This window comes from Hyla sarda, chromosome 11, assembly GCF_029499605.1.
Source record: "Hyla sarda isolate aHylSar1 chromosome 11, aHylSar1.hap1, whole genome shotgun sequence".
NCBI classification, from domain to species: domain Eukaryota; kingdom Metazoa; phylum Chordata; class Amphibia; order Anura; family Hylidae; genus Hyla; species Hyla sarda.
This window is the reverse complement of record NC_079199.1, coordinates 26,148,565-26,161,203: the sequence shown is the minus strand read 5'-3', so window position 1 is coordinate 26,161,203 and position 12,639 is coordinate 26,148,565. Positions and strand designations below refer to the sequence as shown.

Genomic DNA, 12,639 nt, shown 5'->3' with positions numbered 1-12,639 from the left:
GAGCAGAGTGTGCTCCATGTTGGGAGTAGTAGTTCCTGCAGTTAAGGACCGATCACAGCAGGTATCACTCCTGACACCCGATGCGATCGTCCTATCTATTACAGAGATGCGGAGCAGCTTTCTCCTCCGCTCCGCATCTCTGCACTATACTCCGAGCCGGCAAGTGATATGAATAGAACATCACTCATTCATATTTCCCTCTGAGAGCGGTGATTGGCTGCAACCATCTGGCCAATCACCACTCTGGGCAGAAAATATGAATGAGTGATGTGAATTTCTATTCATATCACTGGCCGGCCGGAGTATAGTGCAGAGATGCGAGCGCTATATAGAGCCGCTCCGCATCTCTGCAATAGATAGGACGATTGCATCAGGTGTCAGGAGTGACACCCTGGACGATATGTCTATTAGTACAGGTACTACTACTACCACCATGGAACAGTCTGTTTCATGCTGGGAGTAGTAGTACTACTATAAAAAATGTAAAAAATAGAGAGAGAAAAAGTGAAACACACACACACACTTTATTAAAAATGTATTAAAATTTCTTTATAAAAAATGTAAATTAAATAAATTTTTCCCATCTCATTTATTTAAAAAAAATTTTTGCTACCCAACAAATTTTGAAAAAAAAACAAAAAAAAAACGCCAAAGGGGCCAAAAATGCTATTTCCACCCAAATACAAAAAACGCCAGAAAAAACGTCAGACGCAGGAAATTGCACTGGCGTTTTTTCACACAAAAAATGCAGGAAAAAACAAGTGGACACATAGTCTAAAAGTAATTGCTATACTTCCACACTTTCTGCCAACAGAAAAGGTCAGAAGACTTCTTTTTTTGTTCAAGTTTGAAGATTCCATCATTGTTGCCAAAGTAGGTTATACTTTATGAATTAATTTGATGGCAGGCTATGGGCACTTATTGAAAAATCAGGGGTTTTATGCCACATGTTCCTCCTAATGAAGGATGCTTAGGCAATGAAACACGTAGAAGGAGGCAATTAAATACCGTAACTGTATAGGAGTACTGCAGACTCCATAATAGATACTGTTAATGAAGGATGGTTATCCCCGATATAATACATTAATCATTTATTGTGTAGGGACGGTAAAGTTTTAACTCTTGTTTGTCATCACCAATATAATATACATATATTACAGTATATACTGAGCACAATAATAATAATTTTATTTGTATAGCACCAACAGATTCCCCAGCACTTTACATAACAATACTACACCTAACTATTCAAACAGGAGGAGTGAGGGCCCTGCTCGCGTGAACTTACAGACTATGAGGACTGGGGTTGAGACAAAAGGCAGAAAGTGCTTTATTGATACAATGTTCCTGCCATATTTCATAAATAGGAAATGTTACATAGATGAGCGTGAACCAGTCTCTAGCATATCTCCGAATGTCTAAAGATCATGAAAAGTAGAGGGGTGACTGTCAAATATGAAGCTTTTGATATCTCCAAGACTCAGAGGTCTAAAAAGGGGCAACGTCGTAGTAGTGGAAGCCAAATTACGGAATGTTATAAAAGCTAAGTTTTAGGGAAGGGTTCATAAGGGAGTCTTGTGCCCTGTGCCTTTGTGTCCTAGGTTTTTGGGAGATTTATAATTTGGGATTCCAATCTTCCCTTTGGGAATGTTCTACTTTAATATTGCAGGAAAGGCGAAAAAAGGAGGGATTCTGAAGAGCCTTACGGGATAGGAATGTTGAATGAAAATCAACGGACGCCAGCGGTAACACAGGACTGATGTTTATTCAAAGGATAGTTAAAATGATAAAGTACAACGCGTTTCGGCGCGCACTCGCGCCTTCCTCAGGTCCACAAAATTTACAGTCTGTAGTTCTGAGGTGCTTCCTGCACACAGGAAGCACATCAGGACTGCAGACTATAAACTTTGTGGACCTGAGGAAGGCGCAAGTGCGCGCCGAAACGCGTTGTACTTGATCATTTTAACTATCCTTTGAATAAACATCAATCCTGTGTTACCACTGGTATCCGTTAATATTCATTCACCATTCCTACCCAGTGGCGCTCTTCCGAACCCCTCCTTTTTTCTCCTTTCCAGCCATTTACTTTCCATACCCCTTGGGACTACGGACAATAAGGGACCAGAGCAGCAAACTGGTCACAACTTCTACTGCACACCCGCATAACCCATGAGACTAGGTGTACTTATGTCACTGTATACCCACAGAAGGTCAATACAACACCTTGCATGTTGGTAGTGGGTATTTAGAGTTTGTATCCATCTTCTTGGTTACTAAATACTATACAAGAGAGCGCTCCGCATTTTTCTCCTTTCTTCCTTTTCTCCATGAAATATTCAGGTAGCACCGTTCTAGATTTGTTTACAGACACTCTGTATGCTCCTAATGTAAATCATAAGACGCATAGTTGTGTTAATATGGAAAAGCAAATATTTCACAAGGCATTATCAATGTGTGTCAACAGGGAAGGGCTGACGACAATACCCAAAATCATTTCCTTTTTTTTCCCTGTGTACATTTATATACAGAAGCTGGAAACCAAATGGGTCTATAAAACAGAGCACTACGTCTCAAAATCCGTTGCCTTTCCCTGCCTGGAAGCTGATCCAAATACTTATCATTAAGTGCCTGCAATGTTAGGGCAGCATTGCTTGTTTCAGCGGAGATAGAGCTAAAAGCAGAAAATGATAGAGGATGCTATAAATCAGGTGAAATTTCCATTCCCTTCAGACTTCAGATACATCTTTGCAGTTAACCCTTCCACAGCAAGAAAGATATTTATCTTTGAGGTTCCTCAGCCATCTATACCGTTCTCAGAATTTACGGGACCAACATTTAGTATTTTTTGAATATGGAGTTTTATGGCTTTTATACACAATAACACATTACAGTGGTCCCTCAAGTTACAATATTAATTGGTTCGAGGACGACCATTGTATGTTGAAACCATTGTATGTTGAGACCATAACTCTATGGAAACCTGGGAATTGGTTCTGAAGCCCCCAAAATGTCATCCAAAAATAGAAAAATTAGAGGATTAAAGGGGTTAGATTTGCTAATTACTTCTATTAAAAAATCTTAATCCTTCCAGTACTTATTAGCTGCTGAATACTACAGAGGAAATTATTTTCTTTTTGCAACACACTGCTCTCTGCTGAATCATGCTGCCATCTCTGTCCATTTTAGGAACTGTCCAGAGCAGCATATGTTTTCTATGGGGATTTTCTCCTACTCTGGAGATAGTTCTTAAGATGGACAGTGATGTCAGCAGAGAGCACTGTGCTTGTGATGTCAGCGGAGAGCTCTGTGTTCCAAAAAGAAAAGAATTTCCTCTGTAGTATTCAGCAGCTAATAAGTACTGGAAGGATTAAGATTTTTTAATAGAAGTCAATAAACAATAACAATTTGCTCCATGGCTAGGGTTGGTGTAAAAATAATAAACATGCTATACTCACTTCCTCCGTTTCCCTGCAGCTGCCATGCTAACAAACCGGGTCCTCTGTTGGTCTCCCCTTCTTCTGGATTTTCTGTCATACTGATCCCACAGCCGCTCAGCTAATCAGTGGCCGCAGAGACGTCCCTCCTCACTGTCACTGGTTGAACGGACAAATCCTGAAAAATCTGGAAGCTGCAGACACCAGTGGAGGACTGGAAGTGTCAGTGTGGCATCTGCAGGGGGCCTAGAGGAGATGAGTATAGCATGTTTATTATTTTTACAATACTCCCAGCCTAGGACCATGTTTTAGTTTTTGCCTAGACAACCACTTTAAGATCTTCATACACTTTAGTAAAAAGATGCCATAACCCTAAAACTGTATAGGGGCCTCTTGACTCTCTCCTAACAGATGATGTAGGAGTAGAGAAGGGCCAGAAAGTTAAACAGATTTGTAAATTACGTCTATTTAAAAATCTTAATTCTTCCAGTACTTATCAGCTGCTGTATGCTCCACAGGACGTTCTTTTTTTTAAAATTTATTTTCTGTCTGACCACAGTGCTCTCTACCGACACCTCTGTCCATGTAAAGAACTGTCCAGAGCAGGATATGTTTGCTCTGGGGATTTACTCCTGCTCTGGACAGTTCCCGACATGGACAGAGGTGTCAGCAGAGAGCACTGTGGTCAGACAGAAAGGAAATTCAAAAAGAAAAGAACTTCCTCTGGAGAATACAGCAGCTGATAAGTACTGGAAGGATTAAGATTTTTAAATAGAAGTAATTTACAAATCTGTTTAACTTTCTGGAACCTGCACTGGAGAACCCCTTTAATCTTTTCTCTCCATTTAGAACATTTGATCAATCAGCCGCGCCAAACATTCATGTGTATAGACAGATTGTGAGAGATAGCTTTCAGCCTAGAGTTTGGCCGTCAGCTATTGAAGGTGCATGTTTTGCAGTGTTTCCCAACCAGGGTGCCTCCAGCTGTTGCAAAACTACAACGCCCAGCATGCCTGGACAGCCAAAGGCTGTCCAGGCATGCTGGGAGTTGTAGTTTTGCAACAGCTGGAGGCACCCTGGTTGGGAAACACTGTAATAAGCAGTGACTTGTGGATTAGATATTCCAGGCCATGAGGATGTTGAACCTTGTGCCTGAGTATAATTTGTCCCATCTGACAGTGATAGTAATTTTTTTAGGGGCTCAACAAGAATTGACCTTCTAAGTTTTTTAGAGGTTTATCAGGTAGGTATTAAATTCCTCTAACCTTGATGATTCAGTTAATACACCACCTTTTAGCAAGACATTAGTTTTGTAAGTGTTATTCCAATATCTATACAAAAATCAATCAATAAATAGTGTTAGGCTAGGTTCACACTACGGAATCTCCGCTCAGAGATTCCGAGTGCGGCCAACACTGACTGAATCAGTCGGCGATACGACCACGCGGACAATGCAGTCTCCAATAGAATGCGATGTGTTCCGCGAGTATTTCCGCCTGAAGAATGAGCAACGCCATTCTTCAGGCAGAAATTTTAAAACGGATTTTCCATTCACAAATTCCGAAGCCTTACAGTGTTCTTACTTTCTGATATTCTGACTGTAGTTTTGTGGGATCTTTCCATTCAGCTGTTTGCGCACCAGACCATTCCTTCTTCTTCAGGCTTATTCCCTGTCAGGCTAAGTTTCTACTTGTCTTTTGAAGTGTTGAGCGGCATAGGCCATATTCGAATTCGCGAATATTCGCGAATATATGTACGAATATTCGTCATATATTCGCGAATATTCGCATATTCGTAATATTCCCGTTTTATCTTCGCATGTGTGAAAATTTGCGCATGCGAAAATTAACACATCCGAAAATTAGCATATACAAAAATTTGCATAAGCGAAAATGCGCATATGCGAAAATTAGCATATGCAAATTTTCGCATTTGCGTAAATTCGCAGGCTAACACACAAGCTGGAAGCAGAGAGGGGTGATCACTGTGATGTGTACTGTGAAAAAAACAAAAACAAAAAAAAAACTAATATTCGTAATTACGAATATATAGTGCTATATTCGCGAATATTCGCGAATAAAATTTGCATTGCGAATATTCGCGAGCAACACTAGTCTTTTGTCCTGCATTTTTTGGTTTGAAAAAAACGCAAGAAAAAATGCCTGAAAAAACGGCAGTGCAATTTCCTGTGTCCTGTGTTCATTTGTGTGGAAATTGCACAATGGCAGTTTTTTTGGGTACCTAAAATTTGTTGGGTAGCAAAAAAGAAAAAAGCATGCTGTAGTGATGGGAAAAAAATTCTTAAACGAAATTTATATATTTTATTACAACATTTTAATAAATGTTTTGTAAAGTGTGTGTGTTTCACTTTTTTTCAAAATGTTTAATTTTTTTTAGGTAGAACTACTACTCCCAGCATGGAACAGACTTCCATGATGGGAGTAGTAGTATATGCACTAATAGGCATATCTCCCCGGGTGTCAGTAGTGACATCGATCATCCATAATATAGCAGATATGCGGAGCGGCTCTATACATCGCTCGCATCTCTGCACTATACTCTGGGCCGGCCAGTGATGTGAATAGAACATCACTCATTCATATTTTCCGCCCAGAGTAGGGATTGGTCAGATGGTTGCAGCCAATCACCGCTCTGAGGGAAATATGAATGAGTGAGTGGCCGGCCTGAGTATAGTGCAGAGATTCGAGCGCAGGAGAAAGCCGCTCAATCTCTGAAATAGACAGGACGATCACATTGGGTGTCAGGAGTGATACCTGCTGTGATCTGTTCTTACCTAAAGGTACTACTCCCAACATGGAACACACTCTGCTCCATGCTGGGAGCTGTAGTTCCTGCATTAATAGACAAATCGCAGCGAGTGTAACTTCTGACACCTGTTGCGATCTGTCTATTAATGCAGGAACTACAGCTCCCAGCATGGAGCAGAGTGTGCTCCATGTTGGGAGCAGTAGTACCTGCAGTTAAGGAAAGATCACAGCGGATGTCACTCCTGACACCCACTGTGATCCTCCTGTATAATGTATAGATGCGGCCGGCCGCTCTTCTATGATCCCCTGCACTGACGTCTATATACACATATTCATATTTCCCGCTGAGAGCCGTGATTATCTGGAACCATCTGGCCAATCACAGCTCTCTGTGGGAAATATGAATAGGTATATATATATGGCAGTGCAGGGGATCATAGAAGAGCGGCCGGCCGCATCTATACATTATACAGGAGGATTGCAACAGGCGATCTGTCTATTAGTACAGGTATTACTACTCCCTTCATGGAACAGTGTGTTCCATGCTGGGAATAGTAATACTACCTAAAAAATTTAAAAAATAAAGAAAAAAAGTGAAAAACACACGCACACTACATTTTTATTATTGTCGGCTACATTCTTAGGTCCCCACCCGCACACATAAATTGATCCCTGTTATAAAAATTAATAAAATTAAGATAAATTTCATTAGATACAATTTTTTCCTTCACTACTGTATCTTTTTAATAATTTTTTTTTATTTTACCCTACAAAATATTATTAAAAAATGTATCTCCATCACTTTTTTGGATCGCTAAAGTCCAAAAAAAAGAATAAAAACTGCCTGCAAAAACGCCAAAGTGAAAACCCACACATAGTTTTTCTTGGCGTTTTTTCACTCCGATAGACTTCTATGGGAGAAAAACGCCATGATTTTTACAAAAAAATCGCCAGTGGCTCAACATGCTGTGATTTTGGAAAACCACCAAGAAGCTGAAAAACGCCAAAAAAGAGTGAAAAAACGCCAAAAGGATTAAAAAAAAACCAAAGTGAAAAATGCCAAGTGGAATAAGAATTTTGCGATTTCTTATTGATTTACAGCTAACATCTGGCTGCAGCGTTTTTTGGCCGAAAAAAGCCATGAGGCAGAATCAGCGTTTTTCTTGGCATTTAAAAAAAAAATAAATAAATAAAAAAAAATTAAAAGGGAAGAAACTTAGCCTTTTTGGATCCACTTCTGACTTTGGCTCAAAAACTGCAAGAAAAAAAAACAAGTGGAAACTTATCCTAATAGTTTGTTCATCTCTGTGGAATTCTGCAGTATTCCACACAGACATTGCGCGACAGAAGAGTTCCATTGAATTCAATGGAATTCTGCTGCACTGTGAACACGGTGGAATTTCTGTGGCACATATTTCTGTTTCTGACTTGTCTATTCTTTTTGAAGATTTTGTTCGGAAATGCATTGCCGTCTATGAAACAGCGCACTTCCAAGCGGTCCTAGTGCCCGCCGGATTGTTCAAATGTGCAGAATCTCTGCACTTGTTTGAACAGTGATAGCTATCAAGCCCCCTCCCGTAGGCTTGCATTGAGGGGCGGAGCGTGACGTCACACGCCAGCGCAGGCGTGACGTCACACGCCGCCCGCCCTGTAGTCGCCAGTAATCAGTCCCGGAGCGAACATGCTCCGGGGACTGATTACAAACGGGGTGCCGCGTGCGTGATCCCGGGGGTCCCCAGCGGCAGGACTCCCGCGATCAGGCATCTTATCCCCTATCCTTTGGATAGGGGATAAGATGTTTAAGCACCGGAGAACCCCTTTAAGTCATGACCACTACATTTACCTGTTGGGGTATGTTCACACTATGTAATCCTGCGTAATTCCGCAATCTGAATTACACGCTGTGAGCATAAACATCAGTGTGAAATCAGTTTCCGCGAAACCCTTTCACACTGAGCAATTTCAGCGGTGAAAAACTTTTTTTTTTTTTAAATCAACTGGTGCCAGAAAGTTAAACAGATTTCCAAATTACTTCTATTAAAAATACTTAATCCTTCCTGTACTTATTAGCTGCTGAATACTGCAGGGGAAATTATTTTCTTTTTGAAACACAGAACTGTCTGCTGACATCATGACCACAGGGCTCTCTGCTGACATCTCTGTCCATTTTAGGAACTGTCCAGGGTAAAAGGAAATCCCCATAGCAAACATATGCTGCCCTGGACAGTTCCTAAAATGGACAGAGATGTCAGCAGAGAGCACTGTGCTCGTGATGTCAGCAGACAGCTCTGTGTTTCAAAAAGAAAATAATTTCCGCTGTAGTATTCAGCAGCTAATAAGTACAGGGAGGATTAAGATTTTTTAATAGAAGTAATTTACAAATCTAGGAAAGATAGTGTAGCTCACTCAGTAATGAAGAAGATACTTAAACCTGAGGTTAACTGGTGTTGCCCTCACCCAAGGGCCTATGGAAAATAATAAATAGGTATAGTTGAAAAACAACTAAGGACCAGTCCTCAAGGTGTATCAGAAATATTAGCATATGATCCAGATAATAAATATGGTAATTTTAATGATATAAGTCACAGGTATATATAAGTCACTAATACCTGTCCCTGCAGGGCCCTTGCAAGGGACATAGAAATCAGTGCATAAAACTCAGTGCATAAGTATAAATAATACAAATACTCATAAAAAAATAAAATATATAAAAAATATATTAAAAACTTGCATCCATATGAAAATATTGTGCTAGCAGCAGTTCAATGTTCTCATGATAGAGTTCCAGTAGCTAAGTACACAGTTCAATTGTTTGCGATCCTTGTGTGGAATAAACAGTAACAATCGTTGGTGGTACAGTATGTATCACATTTATAGAGTCTTGCTAAGAATAACGATACGAGGTCTGGTGCACGGCACCATTCACCACTCCTGAAGCCGTCTATGGGGCTGGTTGTACGGGCTGACACGGAGATGTCAGGTTTCCGGAGGTGCCCGGTGTCTTAGTAGCAGCGCAGATCTCCTTCTCCTGTGGTCCTCGGCTGGCACGGGCGTCTCTGGTATGCCTTGGATTTCTGGTTGGTCCAAGGAGACGGCGGCAATGGCGATAGTTTAGCAGCAATGGTAGTGTAGTAGCAGCGGTGGAAGTAGGTGCGGCGTGCCTCGTGTGAACTGAGCACTGTGCGGGCGTAGTAGAGCAGTGGTCCTGATAATGGGGACTTCCAGCAGTTGCAAATGGTAAGTTGAAATATCGCTATATTGAAGATGAATTCATATGTATGATAGTAGATGCAAGTCTATGATAAGTTTCTAGACGCGTTTCAAGGCCTCGGGCCTTTTCCTCAGTAGAAATATATGTATCGTTATTCTTAGCAAGACTCTATAAATGTGATACATACTGTACCACCAACGATTGTTACTGTTTATTCCACACAAAGATCGCAAATAATTGAACTGTGTACTTAGCTACTGGAACTCTATCATGAGAACATTGAACTGCTGCAAGCACAATATTTTCATATGGATGCAAGTTTTTAATATATTTTTAATATATTTTATTTTTTTATGAGTATTTGTATTATTTATACTTATGCACTGAGTTTTATGCACTGATTTCTATGTCCCTTGCAAGGGCCCTGCAGGGACAGGTATTAGTGACTTATATATACCTGCGACTTATATGATTCAAATTACCATATTTATTATCTGGATCATATGCTAATATTTCTGATACACCTTGAGGACTGGTCCTTAGTTGTTTTTCAACTATACCTATTTATTAATTTACAAATCTGTTTAACTTTCTGGCACCAGTTGATTTAAAAAAAAAAGTTTTTCACCGGAGTACCCCTTTAACTACCAAGTTTCCTTTGCAGGCACACAAACAGCTCGTGATCCTTTAGGTTTAATATTCCATTTAGTATATCTCTCTATTTCCTTCTCCCTTTTTCTAGACCCCACAGCTGACATCTGCAGTATTCTCCTTCTTTGCCCCATACTGATATGAATGGAGTACGGTAAGCCGCCTGCAAGTGAATGAAACTACTAAACATTACAGATCATTCACTTATTTTTTTCTAATTCTACTGTAGATAATATTAACAGGAATATAATATAAAACAATTGTGAAATAAAACAAATGGTTAGAATATAAAGAAGATCTATTTAAACCTGAGGGTTTCCAGTAACAATTTTAAGAGTTAACAGTAAATGGAATGATAAAGGGAAAAAAAATCCAAAGACTGTATGGATCGTCCAAGCAAACTGATACTTGGTGTGACACCAGAAATATACAGAGCGGGTAAATGGATGCTATCAATAGATAGAATCTGTCAATACACCCACTTAACATTGCAGAAAAACACTGCAGCTGCGCAGATGTAAAGGAAGAGATCTCAGCCTATATAGAAAAGCTTGGAGGCAAAAAGCCTTTCCTTTATACAGATTTTCTCAATGGCCAATTCAAGATAGACCAGTGCAGATTTTAGGACACAATTCGCAGATATAGGGGAGGTTAAGATTTTACTGGGAAAACAGGACTAAGAAGGAGCACTACTCAATAGAGCACCTGAAAATGTAATTGAATTGTCACATTTTGCATAAGATAAGCCATACTGAAACTCTTCAGGAGACTGGGAAAGTTGGGTGGCACATAGTACTTCCCATTGCTTTCCCAGTTTCCTGAAGAGAATATCTGTCAGTTAAGGCAGCCATAATAAAGAGTACCTATTATCAACTAAACTTTCCCTAATCCCCCTCCCCATCTGTCCCTGTCTCTAACTCTATCTATCCCTAGCGTTTATTTGAATTAAAAACCACTTAAAATGACCCTTTTATGTTCATCTTCGGTAGCTCAGAGAGGAGCGTCTGAGAAGGGAGGAAGTGGGCGTGGCCCGGCAGGCGCGACGTCATCTGAGGCCTCGCCGGACGGCTTCCGCCCTTCTTCCTCTATGCTGTATGCATATATACAAAACATATATGGCGGAAAATCTTGCAGAGCTGCGCTCAACTGACTCTCAGCCAGCAGGCGCCGGCTCTCCTTGTCAGCGCTGCTGGCCGGCAGAGTCAGGAGCGCACCCTGCAGTGATGTGCACACAGTGCTCGCTCCCGCCTGTCTAATTGACAGGCGGGGAGCTGCGCTGAGTATGAGATTTCGGACTCAGCCGCCAGGCCGGCGTAAGTCCGAAATCACAAAAAAAAAAAAGGACTCCTAGGGAGACCCCTAGTGGACAAAAGTTTAAACACAAAAACACATAAAATCATAATTTTTTTTTTAATAGAACCCAAATAGAAAAATTAATCTAGAGATATTGAACTATAAAATATAAAAAGTTTTTTTGATGAGAGGTACTCTTTAAAGACTGGGAAAGCTGGGTGGCATGCAGTACACAGTGCAGGGTTCACAAAACTTCCCATTGCTTTCCCAGTCTCCTGAAGTGAATATATGTCTGGCAGTATGCGTGCTACCCAGCTTTCCAAGTCTTCTGCAGCCCCAGCACTGATAGGCTGCTTGTCCTCCCTGCACTTCAGCGCTGTCATGCCCTTTCCCTGCACTGATGTCTTCTTTCCCCCATTACTTTTTTCTCAGCCTGCAAAAAAACCTACTCTCCCCATCTAACCTTTCCCCTCTCCCTGCTCCCTCACTAAGTATTCTCTGCACCTGCCTGCCGGACAGTTAAATTATACTCCACCATGACGTTGGTCCAGTGGTAGGATGTTTAAAACTTTCGTAAATCTCCGCAGCCCAAGAGTGACGCGATCAGGAGATTGGAAGTTCCATAGATTTGCATAGGACTTACGTTAGCATCATGGTAAATTGTGATTTATCTGTGTGGTCTCCGTTGTTTTACTCTGGTGCTGCGGATATTTTGGGGGGGACATCCCTAACTTTACAATCTTTTTATTTTTTTATTTTACATATAAGAATTATGTGCACCAAGTTCAATCTAAATATCTCCAGCCATTTGTGAGTCTGAAACATACATATGTTTAGTTTTTCGTTTTATTTACATACTGTACATATATGTTATAGGTTTTAAACGCGTTGCTGTAGGTTCCTTTTCAATGAGTGCTCTATGTATATGTAATCTGGCAGCTACTTACATGGCCACTGTTGGTAACACCCCTTGCTGATAGAACATCTCCTTCCCAAGGCACACTTCCGCCATTCATCTTCTATATGTGAGCCAATAATAGCACCATTATGACTCTCGTAGCCAGTGCGGGATGGAGCAAGTGAAGAGAAAGCGGTGGAAATGAGCAGCTTAGCAGGTTCTACAGGCAGTGACGTGTAAAGTTCACCATAGTAAAAGCCTGCTGGGAGTTCATCTTGAATGATGACTGGAACACAGTGGGCATCGATAGCAAGATAACAAAGTGACATAGAGGGCATTTATGATAATGCACACTTAAAGGGGTATTCCGGCTTTATACATCTT

General features: G+C 40.7%; 1 long non-coding RNA gene across 1 annotated transcript; it reads right to left on the bottom strand.

Annotated features, from left to right (window-relative positions):
* Positions 1-2,223: 2,223 nt before the first annotated feature.
* On the bottom strand, positions 2,224-11,131 carry LOC130295528 (uncharacterized). The gene is made up of 3 exons (XR_008848876.1): positions 11,031-11,131; positions 3,456-3,680; positions 2,224-2,382 (listed from the first exon to the last, which is right to left on the bottom strand). It is a non-coding gene; the product is annotated as an uncharacterized LOC130295528 (long non-coding RNA).
* Positions 11,132-12,639: the final 1,508 nt, after the last annotated feature.